Source organism: Callithrix jacchus, chromosome 11, assembly GCF_049354715.1.
Source record: "Callithrix jacchus isolate 240 chromosome 11, calJac240_pri, whole genome shotgun sequence".
Lineage (NCBI taxonomy): Eukaryota > Metazoa > Chordata > Mammalia > Primates > Cebidae > Callithrix > Callithrix jacchus.
Window position 1 is genome coordinate 108,101,955 of NC_133512.1, and position 14,690 is coordinate 108,116,644.

Here is a 14,690-nt window from a genome sequence, read left to right on the forward strand (position 1 = left end):
CCCATCCTCCTAATACAGTTGGATCAATTTTTGGTTGAGTCAGTGTTCAGTGCTTACAGTTTTAGGACCAAATAAATGCCTTTTACAGCTGATCCATGAAGTATGCTATGAATACTTTTCCTTTCTTGTACACCTTCTAATTGTCTTCTCATTTGCTTAGTTTTCTATATAACTCATCTCCACACTCTCACAATGGTAGTGAACATGTTATTGATATGTTGATAATGAGGTATTTGTGTGCTTAATCTTGCTTGAGCCTATCTTGGAGCCTTCTGACCTGCTCCTGACCTGTCTTGAAATATGTCCCCACCATTAGTCCAGGCATTCCCTTCATCTCTCTTTTAAGCTGGAGCCCCTGTTTCTTACATGCCATGTCTTTTTCCCTGATTTTGTTCTCAAATTTTTGATGGAGTCTATTATTCAGAAAATAATTTTATATTATATACATGTCTGAAAAGATATTTGTTCTACTACATATTTGAATGACGGTTTCTAGTTGGAAATATATTTTCCTCAGAATTCTTAAGGAATTGCATCATTATTTTAGTATCTGGAGTTGCTACTGAGAAGTCCGATGTTGGCCGGGCAAGATGGCTTGCGCCTGTAGTCCCAGCACATTGGGAGGCTGAAGCAGGCGGATCACGAGGTCAGGAGATAGAGACCTTCCTGGCCAATGTGGTAAAACCCCGTCTCTGTTAAAAACACAAAAAATTAGCTGAGCGTGGTGGCACACCCATGTAGTCCCAGCTACTCAGGAGGCTGAGGCAGGAGAATTGCTTGAACCTGGGAGGTGGGGGTTGCAGTGAGCCGAGATCGTGCCATCGCACTCCAGCCTGGGCAACAAGAGCTTAACTCCATCTCAAAAAAAAAAAAAAAAAGCCCAATGTGATTTTTCATTGTTTGCAACTTGTGCCCACCTCCCTCCATGATTGAGTTCTCTTTGTCTCTGGTGTTCCTATAATTTTCTTTTTCAGTTCCATCGACGCTCTGGAATGATGCCCAGGTCTAATTCTAGTCTCTGAATCGTAGTTGTGACTATGGAGAGTGAGCACTACTGAGACTGGAAAAAATAAACCTGGGATTTAAAAAATAGCTTTTCAGTTTAAAATTTTTTCTTAAATATTTAGGGAGTATAGGTACAGGGGTTTTAAAAATAACTTTCTAATTTTTGTGGGTATATAGTAGGTATATATATTTATGGGGCACATGAGATATTTTGATATCTCATACACTGGGATGCAGTGTGTAATCATCATATCAGGGTAAATGGGGGTATCCATTAACCATTTGTCCTTCGTGTTACAAACAATTATATTGTTTTTGTTATTTTTAAATGTACGATTAAATTATTATTACTTATTTATTTTTTGAGACAGGGTCTTGCTCTGTTGCCCAGGCTGGAGTGCAGTGGCACAATCACAGCTCACTGCAGCCTTGAACTTTAGGGCTCAAGGGATCCTCCTGCCTCAGTCCCATGAGTAGCTGAAACTATAGCCCTGCAATGCTGTGACTATTTTTTTTGGCATCTGTTGTGCTATCAAACACCAATCATTCTTTCTAACTGTTGTTTTGTACCTATTAACCATCCCCGCCTTGTGCCCCACCCATATCCTTTCCAGCCTCCAGTAACCCATCATTCTACTCTCTATCTCCATGAGTTCAAGTGTTTTAACTTCTAGCTCCGACAAATAAATGAGAACATGGGAAGTTTGTCTTCCTGTGCCTGGCTTATTTCACTTAACATAATGACCTCCAGTTCCATCCGTGCTGTTGCAAATGACAGGATCTCATTCTTTTTATGGCTAAATTGTCCTCTGTTGTGCATATGTACCACATTTTCTTTACCCATTTGTCTGTGAAGAACACTTAGGCTGCCTTCAAATTTCAGCTATTGTAAATAGTGCTGCAATAAACCAGAGTGTGCAGATGTCTCTTTGATAAACTGATTTCTTTTCTTTTGGGAATATACTTAGCAGTGAGATTGCTGGATCATATGGTCATCCTGTTTTTACTTTTCTAAGGACTTCCAAACTATTTTCCATAGAGGTTGTGCTAATTTACTTCCCACCAACAGTGTATGAGGGTCCCTTTTCTCCACATCCTCACCAGCATTTGTTATTGCCTGTCTTTTACATAAAAGCCACTTTAACTGGGGTCTGATATCTCACTGTAAATTTAATTTGCGTTTCTCTAATGATTAATGATGTTGAGCACCTTTTCTTTTCTCTTTTTTTTGAGACAGAGTTTTGCTTTTGTTGCCCAGGCTGGAGTGCAATGGCGCAATCTTGGCTCACCGCAACCTCCGCCTCCTGGGTTCAAGCAATTCTCCTGCCTCAGCCACCCAAGTAGCTGGGATTATAGGCATGTGCTACTGCCCGGCTAATATTTTGTATTTTTAGTAGAGACAGGGGTTTCACCACATTGGCCAGGATGGTTTCAATCTCTTGACCTTGTGATCCACCCGCCTCGGCCTCCCAAAGTGCTGGGACCACAGGCGTGAGCCACCTCGCCCGGCCTGAGCACCTTTTCTTATACTCATTTGTCATTTGTATGTTTTCTTTTAAGAAATATCTATTCAGGCCGGGCGCGGTGGCTCACACCTATAATCCCAGCACTTTGGGAGGCCGAGGTGGGTGGGTCATGAGGTCAAGAGATCGAGACCATCCTGGTGAACAAGGTGAAACCCCGTCTCTACTAAAAATGCAAAAATTAGCTGGGCATGGTGGCATGCGCCTGTAGTCCCAGCTACTCGGGAGGCTGAGGCAGGAGAATTGCTTGAACCCAGGAGGCGGAGGTTGCGGTGAGCCGAGATTGTGCCATTGCACTCCAGCCTGGGTAACAAGAGGGAAACTCTGTCTCAAAAAAAAAATAAATAAAAAAGAAATGTCTATTCAGATCTTTTGCCCAATTTCAAATTGGATTGTTATTTTTTTTCCTACTGTTCAAGCTTCGTCTATATTATGGTTATGAATCCCTTTGTCAGATGGACAGTTTGCAAATATTTTCTCCATTCTGTGGGTTGTCACTTCACTTTGTTGGTTGTTTCCTTTGCTGTGCAGAAGCTTTTTTCACTTGACATGACCCCATTTGTCCATTTTGCTTCAGTTGCCTGTGCTTGTGGGGTATTAGTCGAGAAACCTTTGCCCATACCAATGTCCTGGAGAATTTCCCCAATGTCTTCTTGTAATAGTTTCCTTGTTTGAGATCTTAGATTTAGGCTTTAATCGATTTGATTTTATTTTTGTATAGGGTGAGAGATGGGAGTCTAGTTTCTTTCTTCTGCATATGGATATCCAGTTTATCCAGCACCATTTATTGAAGAGACTATCTTTTTCCCAACATATGTTCTTGGCACCTTTGTCAAAAAATGAGTTCACTGTAGATGTATGTATTTATTTCTGGGTTCTCTATTGTGCTCCATTGGTCTACATGTCTGTTTTTATGCCAGTACCAGGCTGTTTTGGTTACTGTAGCTCTGGGGTATATTTAGAAGTCAGGTACTGTGATTCCTCCAGTTTTGTTCTTTTTCTCTCAAGATAGCTTTGGACATTTTGGGTCTTTTGTAGTTCCACATAAAGTTAATGTTTTTTTTTCTATTTCTGTGCAGAATGTCATTGGTATTTTGATAGGGATTGCATTTAATTTGTAGATTGCTTTGGGTAGCATGGACATTTTAACACTATTGATTCTTCCAACCCATGAACATGGCATATCTTTTCATTTTTGTGTGTGTCCTCTTCAATTTCTTGCGTTGATATTTTACAGTTTTTATTGTAGAGATATTTCACTATTTTGGTTAATTCCTAGGTATTTTATTTTATTTGTAGCTATTGTAAATGTAATTATGTTTTTGATTTATTTTCAGATTGTTTGCTTTTGGCATATAGAAATGGTACTGGTGCAACTTCATTGAATTTTTGAGTTCTAATAGATTTTTTGGTAGAGTTTGATAGATATTATTCCTTTCTACTTTGGATGCCCTTTATTTCTTTCTCTTGTCTGATTGTTCTAGCTAGGAATTCCAGTACTATGTCAAAAAACAGCGGTGAAAATGAGCATTCTTGTCTTGATCTAGATCTTAGAGGAAAGGCTCTTCATTTTCCCCATTCACTATGATCCTAGCTGTGGGTCTGTCATATATGACTTTTATTGTGTTGAGGTACATTCCTTCTATATTCAGTTGAGGGTTTTCTTTTTCTTAATCATGAAGGGATACTGAATTTTATGAAATCATTTTCAGCAGCAGTTGAAGTGGTCACATGGTTTTTGTCCATCATTCTGTCGATATGACGTAGCCCATTGATTGATTAGCATATATTGAATCATCCTTGCATTCCTGAGATAAATCCCACTTGGCCACGATGAATGATTTTTTTAATGTGTTGTTAAATTTTGTTTGCTGGTATTTTGTGGAGGATTTTTGCATACATGTTCAGCAGAGATGCTGGCCTGTAGTTTTCTTTTCTTTGATGTGTCTTTGTCTGGTTTTGGTATCTGGGTAATACTGGCCTCATAGAATGAGTTTAGAAATATCCCCTTTTCCTCTCTGTTTTGAAATAGTTTGAATAGGACTGGTATTAGTTCTTCTTTAAATGTTTGGTAAAATTCAGCAGTGAAGCCACTGGGTTCTGGACTTTTCTTTGATAGGAGACTTTTCATTGTGGCTTTGATTCTGTTACTTATTATTGGTCTGTTTAGGTTTTGGATTTCTTCATGGTTCAATTTTGGTAGGTTGTATGTGTCTAAGAATTTATCCATTTCTTCTGGGCTTTCCAATTTATTGGCTTATTGTTGCTCACAGTAACCTCTATGATCCTTTCAAGTCCAGGTTTCTTATATGCATATATTGCATAGTGGTGACGTCTGGGCTTTTAATGTACCCATCACCTGAATAGTAAATATTGTGCCCAATAGTAATTTCTCAACCCTCAGTCCACTCCCTCAAAAATAGCTCTATTATACCAAAAAAAACCCACCTATTTTAAATGTACAGTTCTACAGTGCTGACAAATTTATACAGTCATGTAATGACTACCATATACATGTACCTTAATGATATCCTCAGTCCTTTCCCAAAAGGACCTACTGCCATTTGCTCAGGGACAGTACAGTAGAGAATACCCAGCTATTTTGAGGATTATGAGACACAGGATTTTAGTTAACATTTATACACAGAGAACCAAAATGTCATCCTGGTCCCCTTTGTTGGAGTTGGCAGACAAGGTAATAAATGCAGTCCTGGCTGAAGTCTGTCTTACTGTGGGTTCACTGGGTCCTCAAGACCATTAGGTGGTCATTGCTTCTTCCACTGAACCTACACCAGTAATCACCTACTTCCAGTCTTTTGGTTATACAAGAAGAAAATGTTTTTTCTTCAGCTACTCTTAGATGTATAAGGGCCTAAATTTAAATTTTCATGAGCATCCTTCTTGAAGTCTCTATGCGTATTCAAATATATATGTACAGACAGAACGATCCAAGATGGCCGATCACTAACATCCCAGCATTGCAGCTCTCTGGGAAGGCGCGGAGAACTAGAGGATGCCACACTTTCAGACAAAGTCTGGTCGCTCACGGAGCAGAAGATCCCCCAGTAGTGGAAACACACTAGTCACCAGCGCGACTCTCGTGGTCGGCACAGCGGTTCCGCCGCAGCGCCCGGTGCAGAGTAAACGGGACGGGTTCCCCTTCTGACCGAGGTTTGGAGCCCCGGGAAGGCAGAGTCACCTACTACGGAAACAAGAAGGAAGCCCGACAGGAGAATCCTGGGCAGAAAAGCAACATCAGTTTTAACGCCGCTGCTCTGGCCCTGGGAACTAACAACCTGGACGTCCACTCAAGAGACCTAATCTGAAAGTTGGTAATTTCAAAGAGACAGGAGGATAAATTTACAATGACGGGAAGAAACCAGCGTAAAAAAGCTGAGAATACTCAAAATCAAAACGCCTCTCCCTCTAAAGATGATCACAGTTCCACATCAACAATGGAACAAGGCTTTACATATTATTTTTTTTTCTTTCCTTCTCTCAAAAAAAAAGAAATCAACTTGTAAACCTCTAGATCCAGGTCGGCAATGTATCTTTCATTGCTTGATTTCCTTTCTTCCCTTCCCTCCCTCCCTCCCTCCCTCCCCGCTTCCTCCCTTCCTTCCTTCCTTCCTTCATCCCTTCCTTCCTCCCTACCGTCCTTCTTCCCTTCCTTCCTGCCTTCCTCCCCCCCCAAAAAACAAAAAAAACAAATCTATATGTACAAACAAAATCACATGTGTCTTAGTCCATTTTGTTCTGCTATAGCAGAATACCTATAACCAGGTAATTTATAATTAACAGAAAGTTATTTTTATTATTATTTCTTTTAAGAGACGGGGTCTTCTATGTTGCCCAGGCTGGAGTGCAGTGGCTATTCAAAGGTGTGATCCCACTACTGATCAGCACGGGAGTTTTGACCTGCTCCGTTTCCGACCTGGGCCGGTTCACCCCTCCTTAGGCAACCTGGTGGTTCCCCGCTCCCGGGAGACCACCATATTGATGCCGAACTTAGTGCAGACACCCAATTAGCGTAGCGCACTACAGCACAGAACTCCTGGGCTCAAGCCATCCTCCCACCTCAGCCTCCCAAGTAGCTGGGACTACAGGCACATGCCACCACGTCCGGGAACAGAAAGTTATTATCTCACAGTTCTGAAGGTTGGGAACACCAAAATCAAGGCACCAGCATCTGAGTGATTTCTTGCTGAAGTCTCCCATGAAGGAAGGCAGAAGGGAAAGAGAGAGCAAACCCACTCCCAAAAGCCCTTTTCATAGTGGCATTAATCCATTCATGGGGGCTGAACCCTCACGACCTACACACCTCCCAAAAGACCCTACCTTTCAACACTGTTCGGTAGAGATTAAGTTTCCAGGATATGAGTTTTGGAGGATACATCCAAACTATAAAAACAACAGTTATTTTGTAACCTACTTTGAAGACTTATCAGTATGTGCTATAAATGTTTCTTTAGGTTATTAGTTTCCTATTGTTGCTGTGATAAGTTATCAAAAACTAAGTGGCTTAAAACAACACAAATTTATCTTACAGTTCTATCGCTCAGAAGTCTGAAAATGGGTCTAACTGGGCTAAAGTCAAACGGTTAGCAGGACTGCATTCCTTTCTGGAAACTCCAGGGGAGAATCCATTTCCTTCCCCTTTCCAGCTTCTAGAGGAAGCCTGCATTGCTTGGTTCATGGCTTTCTTCCTCCATCTTCAAAGCCAGCAGCTTCACCCAAGTCATTCTCATGCTGCCATCTCTCTGGTTCTCCCTCTTCCGCTTTTAAGGACCTCTGTGACCACATGACCACCTGGATAATCCAGGAAAATCACCCCATTTTAAGGCCAGTTTATTAGCAACTTGAGTTCTGTCTGCAATCTTAATTTCTCTTTGCCATGTAGTTGCATGTATTTTCAGGTTCCAGGGATTTGTATATGGACATATTTGGGGGACCATTATTCTGCCTACCACAGTCGTTAAATGTAAATCTACTTCATCATTTTTTCTTTTCTTTTCTATTTTGAGACAAAGTCTCACTCTGTTGCCCAGGCTGGAGTACAGTGGCACGATCTTGGCTCACTGCAACCTACGCCTCCCAGGTTCAGGCAATTCTCCTGCCTCAGCCTCCTGAGTAGCTGGGATTACAGGCGTGTGCCACAACACCCAGCTAATTTTTTTTTTTTAGTAGAGATGAGGTTTCACCATGTTAATCAGGCTGGTCTCGAACTCCTGACCTCGTGATCCACCCGCCTCGGCCTCCCAAGTGCTGGGATTATAGGTGTGAGCCACCGTGCCTGGCCTTACTTCATCATTTTTTAATGATTGCAAAGAATTATTATTTTTTGAAATACTCTGTCACCCAGCCTGGAGGGCAGTGGTGTGATCACAGCTCTCTCTGCAGCCTTGACTTCCTGGGCTCAAGGAGTCCTCCTACCTCAGCCCCCTGAGTAGCTGGGACCATAGCCCTGAGCCACCATGCCCCGCTAATTTTTAATGTTTTTGTAGCAATAGGGTCTCACTATGTTGCCCAGGCTGGTTTTGAATTCCTGGGCTTAGGCGATCCTTCTGCTTTGACCTCTCAAAGTGTTGGGATGAGCCACAGTGTCCAGCCTGTGATTGCAAAATATATTTTATAGATGCACCTGCATTTATGCACCAACATGTTGTAGCTGGCTATTCATTTATTAGCTCACCATATGGCACGTTAGGAGCTAGGGGTATATTTGGGAGCAATCATTGATGTCGTTTCCCTTTTAATCATCAGGTCTGTGCCTATATCTTTACGTATACATCTCCAACTATTTCCTTAGAATAAATTCCTAGATTTGGAAATAATGGATCAAAGAATATGGCACATTTTGATACATTTGCCATACTGCTTGCCAAGCCAAGGTAGCATCTATTTATTTTCTCATAACTGGTGCATGAGAGTTTTCTCTCCTCTTTTCCCAGCTGGTTATACTCGAATTTTTAATATTTACACAACTCAGAATTGACAAAATTTATGGTTGCATATCTTTTTGCTTTCTAGTGAGACTGAGTATCTTTTTAAAATATCATCCTTATCCCGGAGATTGAATATTTTGTCATATGTTTATCAAAAATTGTAAATAAATTTCTCACCTGGGGCTTGGATTCCTAGGTACAAGTGCCTTAGTGATATAGGAAGGAAGAGGCACCTGTAAGAAACATTTTAAGGGCAGGCTTGGTGGCTCATGCCTGTAATCCTAGCACTTTGGGAGGCTGAGGCAGGAGGACTGCTTGAGGAGTTCAAGACTAGCCTAGGCAACATGGTGAAACCCTGTCTCTACCAAAAATACAAAAATTAGCCAGACATGGTGGTGCACACCTGTGGTCCCAGCTACTCAGGAGGCTGAGGTGGGAGGATGGTTTGAGCCCAGGAGGCAGAGGTTGCAGTGAGCTATGATTGCACTACTACACTCCAGCCTGGGTGATGGAGCCAGACCTTGTCTTAAAAAAAAAAAAGAATGTAAGAAAGAAAGAAAAGTTTTGCATTAAAAATCAATATGAACCCTTATCTTTCCTTAGAAGAATAAATGATTCCAAGTCTAGGGAAGAAAAGGGACAAGATAAATCAGAGACAACTTGAGTCACAGAGTAAGGAAATTATCAAAGACTGATGGAGTCATGTCAAAAGTCACAGGAAACCAGGCACAGTGGCTGCTGCTGGGTACCTGCTTTGGAAAGCATTTGAATGATTCTGTCTAAATATATCCTTATCTTTTTCTCATGGAAATAAAATGATCAGGGGCAAATAATTACTATTTTTAGAGACAGAGTCTTGCTGTGTTACCCAGGCAGGAGTGCAGTGGCATGATCATAGCTCACAGCAGCCTCCAACTCCTGGGCTTAAGCCATCCTCCCATCCCAGCTTCCCAAGTGGCTAGGACTACACACATCTGCCACCATATAAGGGGAATTAAAATTTTATTTTATATATATTTTTTAATTTTAGAGATGGGGTTTTGTTATGGTAGGATGGTCTTGAATTCCTGGGCTCAAGTGATTCTCCCACCTCAGTCTTTCAAAGTCCTGGATTACAGGCATGAGACACTGTGCCTGGCTGGTAAAGGATTATTAAAGATTCTTTTGTTCTTAGGTTATATTAAAAAGCACAGTGTGGGCCAGGCATGGTGGCTCATGCCTGTAATCCCAGCACTTTGGGAGCCTGAGGCGGGCGGATCACTTGAGGTCAGGAGTTCAAGACCAGCATGGCCAACATGGTGAAACCTCGTCTTTACTAAAAATACAAAAATTAGTCAGGTGTCGTGGTACATGCCTGGAATCCCAGCTACTTGGGAGGCAAGAGAATTGAGTGAACCTGGGAGGCAGAGGTTGCAGTGAGCCGAGATCACGCCACTGCTCTCCAGCCTGGGTGACAGGGTGAGAGTCCATCTCGAAATAATAATAATAATAATAATAATAATAATAAATAAAACAAACAAAGTGGAGCAAGGCATGGTGTTGTGCACCTGTAGTCTCAGCTACTCAGGAGGCTAGCGTGGGAGGAAACTTTGAGTCCAGGAGTTAGAGACCAGCCTGGGCAACACAGCAAGACTCCCTTCTCTAAAAACAAAGTTCAAAGGACAGGAGTGGGTGTAGATACTGTTTGGCAAGAGGAAAAGAGTCCTGGAAATCGGTTGGACAACAATGTAAGATTATTAAAACAAGGAGATATGACCTCATGCCTGTTAGGATAGCTGTTATCAAAAAGACAAGATATGATACGTGTTGGCAAGGATATGGGCAAAAGGGAACCTTTGTACACTATTGGTAGAGGCCATTATGGAAAACATGATGGAGATTCCTCACAAATTAGTAAGAGAACTGCCATATAATCCAGCAAGCCCATTTCTGGGTATATACCTGAAGGAAATGAAATCAGTATCTCAAAGAGTTATCTGCACTCCCATGTTCATTGCAGCATTATTCATAATGGCCAAGGCATGGAGTCTTGGACTTCCAATGGACCTAAGTGTCCATATACACGATAGACTATTATTCAGCCACAAAAAGAAAATACTGCTACTTGCAGCAACATTATTCATAATGGCCAAGTATAAACCTTGAGGGCATGATGCTAAGTGAAATATGTCAGACAGAGAAAGACAAATACTATAAAATCTTATCATATGTCAAATCTAAAAAAAGTTGAACTCGGCCAGGTGCAGTGGCTCACGCCTGTAATCTCAGCACTTTGGAAGGCCGAGGCAGGCGGATCACAAGGAAGGTGAAGAGATCAACACCATCCTGGCCAACATGGTGAAACCCCATCTCTACTAAAAATACAAACATTAGCTGGGCGTGGTGGCGTGCGCCTGTAGTTCCAGCTACTCAGGAGGCTGAGGCAGAAGAATTGCTTGAACTGGGGAGGTGGAGGTTGCAGTGAGCCAAGATTGCACCACTGCACTCCAGCCTGGCGCCTGGTGACAGAGCAAGACTCTGTCTCAAAAAAAAAAAGAAAAAATCTGAACCAGAGTAGAATGGTGGGTGCCAGGAGCTAAGAGGTAGGGGATATGGGGAGATGCTGGTCAAAGGATAAAAACTTTCTTAAAAGATCAGTAAGTTCTGGAGATCTAATGTAGCGTGGTGACATCATTTGATAATAATGTATACATGAAATTTGCTAGGAGACCAGATCTCAAGTATTCTCATCACAGAGACACACACACGGTAACTAGGTAAGGTGACAGATGTGTTAACTAACTTGATTGTGGTAATTATTTCACAATATGGATGTATATCACATAATAACGTCTATGTTAGTTTTATAGAATGATATTTGTCAACTATACCTCATAAAGCTAGGGAAAAAAAATATGTGGAAAGGAAGATTTTTTTTGAGACAGAGTCTCACTCTGTCACCCAGGTTGGAGTGCAGTGGTGCAGTGTCGGCTCACCACAATGTCCGCCTCCTGGGTTCAAGTGATTCTCCTGCCTCAGCCTTCCCAGTAGCCCAGATTATAGGCATAGGCCACCACACCTGGCTAACTTTTGTATTTGTTTTTAGTAGAGACAGGGTTTCACTATCTTGGTCAGGCTGGTCTCGAACTCCTGACCTCATGATCCAACCACCTTGGCTTCCCAAGTGCTGGGATTACAGGCGTGAGCCACTGCACCTGTCCGGAAAGAAAGATTAATAACTATAAAAAGTCTTCATTGCCGGGCGCGGTGGCTCATGCCTGTAATACCAGCATTTTGGGAGGCCGCGGTGGGTGGATCACAAGGTCCAGAGATCGAGACCATCCTGGTCAACATGGTGAAACCCCATCTCTACTAAAAATACAAAAAAATTAGCTGGGCATGGTGGCGCGTGCCTGTAATCCCAGCTACTCAGGAGGCTGAGGCAGAAATCCCTGAACCCAGGAGGCGGAGGTTGCGGTGAGCTGAGATCGCGCCATTGTACTCCAGCCTGGGTAACAAGAGCGAAACTCCGTCTCAAAAAAAAAAAAGTCTTCATTAAGAGCTATTTCCTATTATATATTTTTTGAGATGGAGTTTCGCTCTTGTTGCCCACTGGAGTGCATTGGTATGATCTTGGCTCACTGCAACCTGCCTCTCCTGGGTTCAAGCCTTCTGAATAGCTGAGATTACAGGCATCCACCCCCATGCCCAGATAATTTTTGTATTTTTAGTAGAGAAGGGGTTTCACCATGTGGTGGTCTTGAACTCCAGACCTCAGATGGTCCACCTTCCTTGGCCTCACAAAGTGCTAGGAATACAGGCATGGGCTGCCACTCCTGGTCCAATTTTTATTATTTTAAGACAAGGTTTTGCTCAATTGCTGAGGCTAGAGTGCAGTGGTGCCATCATAGCTCACTGCAGCCTCGAATTCCTGGGCTGAAGCAGTCCTCCTGAGATTCCCAAAGTGCTGGGAATTACAGTTGTGAGCTACTGCATCTGGCCTATAACTCCTCAGGTTACTCAATAGCCTTATGCAGGTTTACAGCATGCACTAAACACAAACGAAGAGCAAATAAAAATATTATATATAAAAACCTAATGTAAATGTATTTTACAGCACTGAACTGTATACTTGAAAATGGCCAAGATGGGATTCTGGAAGAAACAAGAGTGTGAGGTGAGTGTGGAGCGGCAAAAGAAAACCAGGAAGTATTCGACCATGATGCCAATGCTTAGTCTCAGAGATCAGAAGCTTAAAGAAAGGCATGGATTAAAACCTAAAAAGGAAGAAAAGAAAGACTCCAACACACTAAAGGAAAGAGAATTTCCTCAACACCCTTCCTGCTTATTTTTCCAATATAATACACAGCTGGGCCACATCACTATATCCATGTTGATACCAACTTTATCAAGTTTTCCACTAACGCCAAAACAGACTTAGTGCAGTCAGTGATGGACTGTCTGCATGCCAAGTGTATCCCTTGTGTAACTGATTGTGTAATGGCTGAAATTGAGAAATTGGGGCAGAAGTATTGAGTGGCTCTAATGATCTCCAAGGATCCAAGATTTGAAGGTTTACCATGCATACACAAAGGAACCTATGCAATGACTGCTTAGTACAGACAGTAACCAGCACCAGTGTTACAGTGTGGCCACAGTTGATCAGGACCTTAAAAGAAGAATCTGTAAGATTCCTGGAGTTTCTGTTGTGTACATTTCTAACCAGAGATATAACATCGAATGAATGCCAGATGATTATGGAGTCCTTGGGTTCTAATTCTTTTTTTTTTTTTTTTGGTAACTTGTTTATTGAACATGTAATCACTGAGTATTGTTATATACCAGCTACTCTCCCAGACCCTGATGATAGAGCTGTAAATGGGACAGACTCAGCCTCTGACCTTGCAGACCTTACAATCTGGTCAGGAGTTAAGTAGCTGATCAGACAGTTCCAGGATAGTGGGATCAGGGATCCAAAGATACCCCAGACAAGATACTGCAGACGTGTGGGGTGTCCTGTGATGATATGAGAGAGGCACCTGCTCTGGACCTGAGGAGTGACATAAAGACAGATACTGTAAGATATCATGTCTGTTGTTGTCATGTGGGTAAGGCCGTGGAGAGATTTGAACCCTCATACATTGCTGGTAAGATCATATAATGGTGCAGCCACTTTGGAAAACAGTTTGGCACTTGTTCAAAAAGTTAAATATAGAGTTATTTGACCTAGTTCTATGACCCAGCAGTTCTGCTCCTAGTTATATATCCAAAAGAATTAAAAACATGTTCACATAAAAAATTGTACTTGTGTGTTCTCAGTAGTATTATGAATAATAGCCAAAAAGTAGAAACAATCAAATGTCTATAACTAATGAATGGATTAGAAAAATGTAGTATATCCATCCAATAGAATATTATTCAGCCATTCAAAGGAGTAGAGTACTGGCACTTTCTACAACATGGATGAATCTTGATCACATTATGTGAAGTGAAAGAAACCAGATATAAAAGGCTACATATTGTTGGATTCTATTTACATGCAATGTCCAGAATAGTGCAGAGATAGAAAGTAGATGAGTGGTTGCCAGGGTCTAATTCTTATAAGAAAAAGTTCCTCTGCCTTTCTTTGACCAATTTTCTCTTGTTGCCAGTTCATTAAACATGTAATAGCATGAATTATTATTCTATTCACCCATTTGCTCTATCATGAGCTGCGTATGAAAAATTACGCTCGCTTTTTAGATGCTGTTTTGAAATTGATATTTTGTCTCATTTGAAAATTTTAATGCCGACTGCAGTAGCTCACACCTGTAATCCCAGCACTTTGGGAGGCCAAGGCGCGTGGATTACCCGAGATCAGGAGTTTGAGACCAGCCTGGCCAACATGGTGAAACCCTATCTCTACTAAAAATACAAAAAATTAGCCAGATGTGGTGGCGGGTGCCTGTAATCCCAGCTACTCAGGAGGCTGAGGCAGGAGAATCACTTGAACCCCAGGGGACAGAGGTTGCAGTGAGCCAAGATCATGCCATTGCACTGCAGCCTGAACTACAAGAGCAAAACTCTGTCTCAAAAAAAAAAAAAAAGATGGTCAGAGTACAAAAATCTCAGGAAGAAAATGCTTTATCCTTTGAGTTCTGTTACACAGTGTGGTGAATAGATTTAATAATACACTATTATATATTTCAAAATTGCTAAAAGTAAATTTCAGGTGTTCTCATCACAAAAATGTCAAGTA

General features: G+C 41.7%; 1 pseudogene; it reads left to right on the forward strand.

Moving 5' to 3' along the window:
* The first annotated feature begins 12,465 nt into the window (after window positions 1-12,465).
* LOC100403572 (rRNA-processing protein FCF1 homolog pseudogene) lies at window positions 12,466-13,229 on the forward strand (annotated as a pseudogene).
* Window positions 13,230-14,690: the final 1,461 nt, after the last annotated feature.